This window comes from Halichoerus grypus, chromosome 4 (genome assembly GCF_964656455.1).
Source record: "Halichoerus grypus chromosome 4, mHalGry1.hap1.1, whole genome shotgun sequence".
NCBI classification, from domain to species: Eukaryota; Metazoa; Chordata; class Mammalia; order Carnivora; family Phocidae; genus Halichoerus; species Halichoerus grypus.
This window is the reverse complement of record NC_135715.1, coordinates 189,814,894-189,821,693: the sequence shown is the minus strand read 5'-3', so window position 1 is coordinate 189,821,693 and position 6,800 is coordinate 189,814,894. Positions and strand designations below refer to the sequence as shown.

Sequence of the window (6,800 nt, the reverse complement as noted above, 5' to 3'; positions counted from 1 at the left end):
CAATGACCCAGCAAGGCCATGCAAGGGCTTGGTTTTCCCACCCAACGCAGAGCTCCTCTCTTGGGCATTTTCCTCCAGCACTCCCTCTTGGGTGGGGAGCAGGGACTGTCTAGTCTGCACCACGGCCTGATGTCCCCCCCACCCCACCCCCACCGGCTCAGTCCTGCCCTCTCCCCTTAGCTGTCACAGCCATTACCCCCAACAAACTCTTCATCCCTAACTCCGTCTCCAGCACAGCTTCCCAGACAACCAGCCAGCTTACAACATGTTGTCGAACCCTTAGACACAGACTTACTGAATTCTAAGGAATCTAAAGAAAACAAAGGGAGTCAAATTTGGCTGAACCTATAAGAAAGGCAATTTCAGGGGGCGCCTGGGTGGCTCCGTTGTTAAGCATCTGCCTTCGGCTCAGGTCATGATCTCAGGGTCCTGGGATCGAGCCCCGCATCGGGCTCCCTGCTCAGCAGGAAGCCTGCTTCTCCCTCTCCCACTCCCCCTGCTTGTGTTCCCTCTCTCGCTGTCTCTCTCTGTATTAAATAAATAAAATCTTTAAAAAAAAAAAAAAAAAAAGAAAGGCAATTTCAGGAGGGGGAATGGGACTTGAGACCACCAACTGGCATATATTTAGAGGACAGAAAATAGGATTTTAAAAAATTGAAAGGGTACGAATTTTATTAGTTTATTAAATTATTAATTTATTAATCTTGGTTTTTCAGTTTTCCTTTCATGTCTCAGAGTCCACATATCTTTTATCCAAATTACCATAATTTTTTTGGTGAGGGGAGGTGTGGAGGGTTGCTTAGAAGGTCATAGGCCCTTTGTGGTTTTTTTTTTTTAAGATTTTATTTATTTCTTTGAGAGAGAGACAGAGAGTATGAGAGAGAGAGGGAGCACGAGCAGGGGAGAGGCAGAGGGAGAAGCAGGCTTCCCGCTGAGCAGGGAGCCCGATGTGGGGCTCAATCCCAGGACCCTGGGATCATGACCTGAGCCGAAGGCAGACACTTAACCGACTGAACCCCCCAGGCGTCCCTTAGGCCCTTGGTGCTTTGTGCACAGTAAACAACCAGTAAGGAGTGCTGGTCTGGGACAGCCTCTTTTGTGTCTGTCAGGGAATTCTCTGGCCCATTCTCAAGGTCAGCATTTCTACCGGTGAATGCAGAGATGCCGCCCACACACGGCAAGGCCACAGCAAGTGGGTGTGAACAAAAGGATAGAAACTTTCTCCCGGGAGCCTAGTGCCCTTGGAGGCGGAGCTCTGGGAGGATTCTGCAGCAGGTGGGAACTCTTCAGCTTCCGAATCCGACGTTTCAGCTCCCAGGTCTGGGCTTGCAGATCTGGGCAGGGTCTCTGGGAGCGGTCTGTGCTGGCCTTGGTGAAGCTGGAAACAAAGTGCCCAGGGAAGGTGCGGTGGCACAAATAGGCTGGCCCCTGGAGCAGGAGCAGAGCTGGGACGGAGCGCAGGTTTTCACAGAAGAAAACACCAGCTGCACTGAGGTGACCATCTCGAGCTTTGTGACTGGGCCCAACTGTTCTCTTGCCTTGTGGTTCCTGCCTCCATGCTTTGTCACCCGCTCTGGGCCCTGGGATGCACATCAGCTGGACTCCCACGCATGAGCTCTGGTTGGGTTCGGCCAATGAGGAGCAGCTGGAGATCGGAGAGAGGAAGGGAGTGGGGGAGGGATTGGGCATTATCCGCTTGGCTCCCTCCTCCTCCCCAGGGAGGTCGCCACCCACAAACCATCCCCGTCCCTCAACCAAGGGTCCCTACCCCTCTCCAGACACCTGAGTCTTCACCCTGATTGCTCAAAGCACCTTCCACTCTGAGAGGTCCTGGAGAGATGTGTGGACACTGGCTCTCGCCCTTCCAGTCAGAGTGGGCATCTAACCAGCTCCGAGGTGCACCTTTCAGAGGCTCCACACCTGTGCTCCCTCCAGGTTCTGGTTACTCTCTGTCCCTCCTCCCCTCGGACCAGTGAAGGTACCAGGTCAGCGGCTACTAGCTCTGGTTATTCCCGGCTCCCTCTTGCAAACGAACCCCTCCGGGACTCATCTTACCACTAAGTGCATCTGTTTACTGTGGGACTCTGACCGGCTCCCCTCTTCCACGTCCTCCTCGGCCTGCACCCCCTTTCCAACTCCCCATCTCTGACAATGGTACGTGTTCTGTTGCTTACTTCATCAGCAGGTTCGGGACACGCTGACTGAGGTGACACGTCAGGGTTGGGGCCAGAGGCTGGACAGAGAAGAAGCCTCAGAGCCCGGGCATCCCAGGGGCTGGGCTTGACCCTGTGGGAGAAGGAGTCCCTGGAGAGCCCAAGAGATGAGAGAAGGGGAAAGGCCAGAGGACGGGAGAGGGATGAGACAAGAGGGGAGAAGAAACAAAGATGCTGGGTCACGGAGGCAAATGGAGAAAAGTACTAAGGTTTGTTTAAACTTCATTTTGATGAGTTGTAAGCACACTGCAAAGCCATCACACAAACCTGCGCACAGCTGAAGGCAGGGGTCCCTGAAGTGTTTCCCCAGTACTGGTTCCTGCACCCCGCGCTCTGCTGACCCAGTCCCTTCACCCCATGCACCCCTGCCAAAGGCCCCCCTTCCTCTGTTCGTATTCATGCTCAGCTCCAATGCCCCAAATCCTAACAAGGCGTCTTCACCCCAGCTTGTGCTCCATCGGATCCCCAGGCCCGTGCTGGGGCACCCCGACCCTGGCGTCTCGCCAGCGGCCCCTCCCTGGCCCTTGCCCCCCCACCCCTCCCCAGGCCTCCCAGGCTGCAGAGGGAATGAGCGAGATCTCTTCTGCAGTGAAAAATGAAGCCCCAGGCAGGCACTTTCCCTATTTAAATCTAAACCAAATTAATTTGGGGAATGGCATTTGCGGTTTAATTCCTAATGACTGTACATGAGTGGATATGTCCTATTTTCTGATGAGATATTTCACCGTCTCTCCCACAAAAATGGCAAAATGAATGAGTGTAGAAGTGATGGATGCGGAGAAGCCAACTGTAAACAAAAGTAAATGCGTTTTCCCAGTGCAAACCTTCTCGTAATCTGAAGGACGCTGCTTCATATCCCTCTGAAGCTTCATTTGTAACATGAAGTGGTTGAAACGGATGATCTCATACTCCGTGACTTCATGAGTTTCTATGGTTTTATAAGGCGAGAATGGGACAAAACAGCTGCTCACAGAAGGAAGGTTCCTTTGGTCTGACCACTTTTTCCTGGCCTCTGTGTGAAAGGGAAGGGGTCAGAGGCAACACTCAACAGTGGAGACTTTCAAGCAAGGACACACCCTCATGGGGTTGGGGTACCCGTTCTTCCAAGGAGACTGAACAGGGACAACCTGGTGCTTACCAGCCTCCAGCAACTGGAATTCCTTCTGACTTACCCACCTGCCCAGGGAGGACCACGGCCTGACCTCCTCGTGCTGCTCATGATCCCTCGGTTGGTTTGGCTTGGTTTTAATATTGATTCGGTTGTCACTATAAAAGCAGAGCAAAGTCATCTGTGGAAATTTTCAATAAACAAACAAAAAGAAAAAAAAAAAAAAAGGAAAGGAAATTCCCTAAAAGGTCTGGCACCTAAGGCTAACTGTTGGCTTTCTTCCACATTTCCTGCCACTTGTGTTAGATGTGTGATTTTTGAAATCACGATCTCTCTGTGCGTAGGAGTCCACATCTCCGTTTTGTCCTGTCCCATGGGAACGGGAGCATTGAGAGCACGATGGAGTGGATGTCTGTGCACAAGGACTGGGTGTGAGGGCGGCTCAGCACGCTGTCAGCCCGCAAAGAAGACGTTGTATCGCAGCAACTTCTCTAAAGAATAGTAATAAAAGAAGAGAATCGGTAGACTAGAAAGTAGGAATGGGACGGAGTTATATTTTTTTTATCAAAGCACTTGACAATCTCTCAGTGTGTCCTTTTCTACAAAAAGACAGAACAAGGGAGTCAGAAATGCAAAATAAAGTGGAATTAAACGCTCTCACCCCGGAAGACGTCTCCACCCCTCGAGCCCAAGGCTGCTACTTCCTTTGCCCACGTCTCTCCGACCTGGTCTCGCAGCCCCTACCCCTGGCCTCCTGCCCTGTGACCTGACCGAGCGCTCAGGCTCAGATCCAGAGGTTGGTTGTGGCGTCTGAGGGGACGCCAGACCCTGCTTTCTTGCTGTGTTCGTCCCTGGGCTGTGTCCACCTCTGGCCCCAGGACCGGCCCCAGGACCTGCCCCAGCCCAGCTGACAGATGTGGGCAATCTGGAACACCGGAGCTCCCACAGGGCTCCATCTCGGGATTTGTCCACACACCTCGACACTCACTCCACCCAAAGGACAGGCCTTTGCCTCAGGGCTCTGCGGGCACCGGGCCCCTCCCCTCCCCCAAGTCCCACGGGTGCCACACCCACCTCCCTGCCCCTCTGACTCATCTCTGGCTCTACCTCCTTTATGCGCATCTCGGTGCGGACAGCACACTCTAATTATAGTCCCTTACGTTCCTGAGATACAGCGGGGTCCGTCATAACTTGAAGGTCGTGTTTCTATCATAGAAAAAGGAAAGAGCCAGGTAGCTATTCTTGGAGAGGGCATCTCCAAGTGTCCTTGACACGCAGCCTGATGCCACACCGTCGTCAGCTCAGATGTCTCAAAAGCCACCGCTGTTTCCCTCACCGCCTGGCATGTGCTGAGAAAGAAAATCAGGTATTTCATCAGAGAGAGCCGATTCATTTTGTGGTTTTGGCACAATTTCCCCAACTCCGTATACCCAAACCATCCTTAGGAACAAAGCACCTGCGTGCCAAGTTGAATCTGCCTCGGATGCTCCGCACACGCGCCTCTGACAATTGCTAACAAGGCACCTTTCGTCAAAGCCCGCTTCCTGAGGACCCCAGCCTCGGGGGAGGCAATCCCACGGTGAGGACCAGGAGGGCTTTGCGTTCGTGGAGACAAAGCAGGGGGACAGTAAAGCCTGGCCAGGCTCAGAGAGATGCTGGGAGTCTGTCCAAGCACAGATGGGGTGGATGGTTCTGTCACAGAGATGCACTCAGCACCTCACGACGCTGGCAGGATGGAATCCGAGGAAAAGGGGAAAGGCAGACCACCCGAAAGCTGCTCTTTGTGCCCTTCCTTACCTGTGAACATGGAGATGAGAAGCCCGGGTGTCGGGATTAAGACAACGGAAATCTCCCTAGAATCTAGCGTCAGCCCGTTGGCAGGTGGCTGGAAGCACCGTGCGGAGGAGGACATGAGGCCAGAGCTGGGGCCACCGCCCTCGAAGCTCAGCTGGTCTAGAGACCATTCCCTGGCCGCCCCACCCCCGACCTTTCTGCACACACGGCTTGTCCGGCTTGTGTGTGCTTGCGGTTAAGGAACAATCCAGAAGGCTCTCCCCAGGGCTTTACAATTATGCATTAGCAGCTTTCGAAGGAGTGGCCTCCCCTGGAGGAACTCGTAATTCTGTTTCATCACACGCTTATCTGCAAGCCCTTTCCCCCTATTTCCAATAAAACTTATTTGCAGGACTCCTATTTCTAAAATTCACCCTTCCCCAAATCTTAATTACTGCAAAGAATTCCAAACTGAATATGCCTCACACTTAAAAAAAAAAACAAAAAAACAAAAAACAAAACACACACACACACACACACACCCCCAGAAGAATCCTCTAAATATATGTGTTATCTCCCGCGTCAGTGTGGGGCGACTGAAAGGCACCAGCCTCGGGGCTTCCAAGTTCGGCTCCAGCCTAACAATTTGGACTGAACGATGATTGCTATGACTCGTCTGCTCAAGTGGAAAAAAAAAATCGTTTCAAAGATCTGGTTTGCTTAAATTTTAGTTGTAACATGAACCAGTTGTTTCATTACACTTAATAGACTTCGGTAGGACTTGGGAGGGAATAAAGGGTAATTTTATGATTAATTGCTTGAGATGGTTAAAAGTGTATTTCCTCGCTCCTAGATTTTTCTTTCCCACTTGAAGATCGAATCCTAACTAGCATTTCAGAGGAAATAGGTCTGTTCCTCTGCTTGACAGAAATACTTGCAGCGGCCTGAGCCGGCCGGCTTTGCAGGGAGAGCAGCAACCCCGAGCTTCCCCGCTCAGACGACCCGCCAAGAGTCGGGGTGGCCGCAGCTTCGGGGTGGCAATTTAAAAGCGGGCTGACAGGGGCGCCTGGATGGCTCAGTCGTTAAGCCCCTGCCTTCGGCTCAGGTCATGATCCCAGGGTCCTGGGATCGAGCCCCGCATCGGGCTCCCTGCTCCGCGGGAGGCCTGCTTCTCCCTCTCCCACTCCCCCTGCTCGTGTTCCCTCTCTTGCTATCTCTCTCTCAAATAAATAAATAAAATCTTAAAAAAAAAAAAAAGGCAGGCAGACAGAAATGGGCCCCTCCCTCCCTGCCACAACCTTAGAAGAGGTCAGCAGGTAAAACGAGGAGTCCTCCCGGTTTTGCTTTCTCCTGAGGTCTTTCTGCACATTTTCTCAGCTATTCAAAGCAGCTCTGCGTTCTCAGACCTCCCTCCTGAGATGCACCCTGGGCAGGTTTTCAGGAGCTCCTCTGGCTTCTACACCTCATGCCCTCTTCCCCCCCGGCCCTGTTCTGGTTCATAGCTGATAAAAGACAATCCAACGTGCTGCTTTTCTGGAAAATATCAGATAAGTGATCCCAGGCAGGCATGCTTTTCCCGTCTGGCTGAGCAGGGGGGCAAAAGTTTTCATCCTGTCAGTGCCCAAGAGCGAGGCGGGGGGGAGGGAGGGGGACGGACCTCGGCGCCCTCAGGAGGCCGAGCAGAGGCCAGCCGAGAGGCTCCTGGG

General features: G+C 52.8%; 1 long non-coding RNA gene across 1 annotated transcript; it reads right to left on the bottom strand.

Moving 5' to 3' along the window:
* Positions 1-2,995: 2,995 nt before the first annotated feature.
* Positions 2,996-5,609, bottom strand: LOC118518572 (uncharacterized). Its single transcript, XR_013446807.1, has 5 exons — positions 5,119-5,609; positions 4,482-4,670; positions 3,579-3,812; positions 3,390-3,479; positions 2,996-3,225 (listed from the first exon to the last, which is right to left on the bottom strand). It is a non-coding gene; the product is annotated as an uncharacterized LOC118518572 (long non-coding RNA).
* Positions 5,610-6,800: the final 1,191 nt, after the last annotated feature.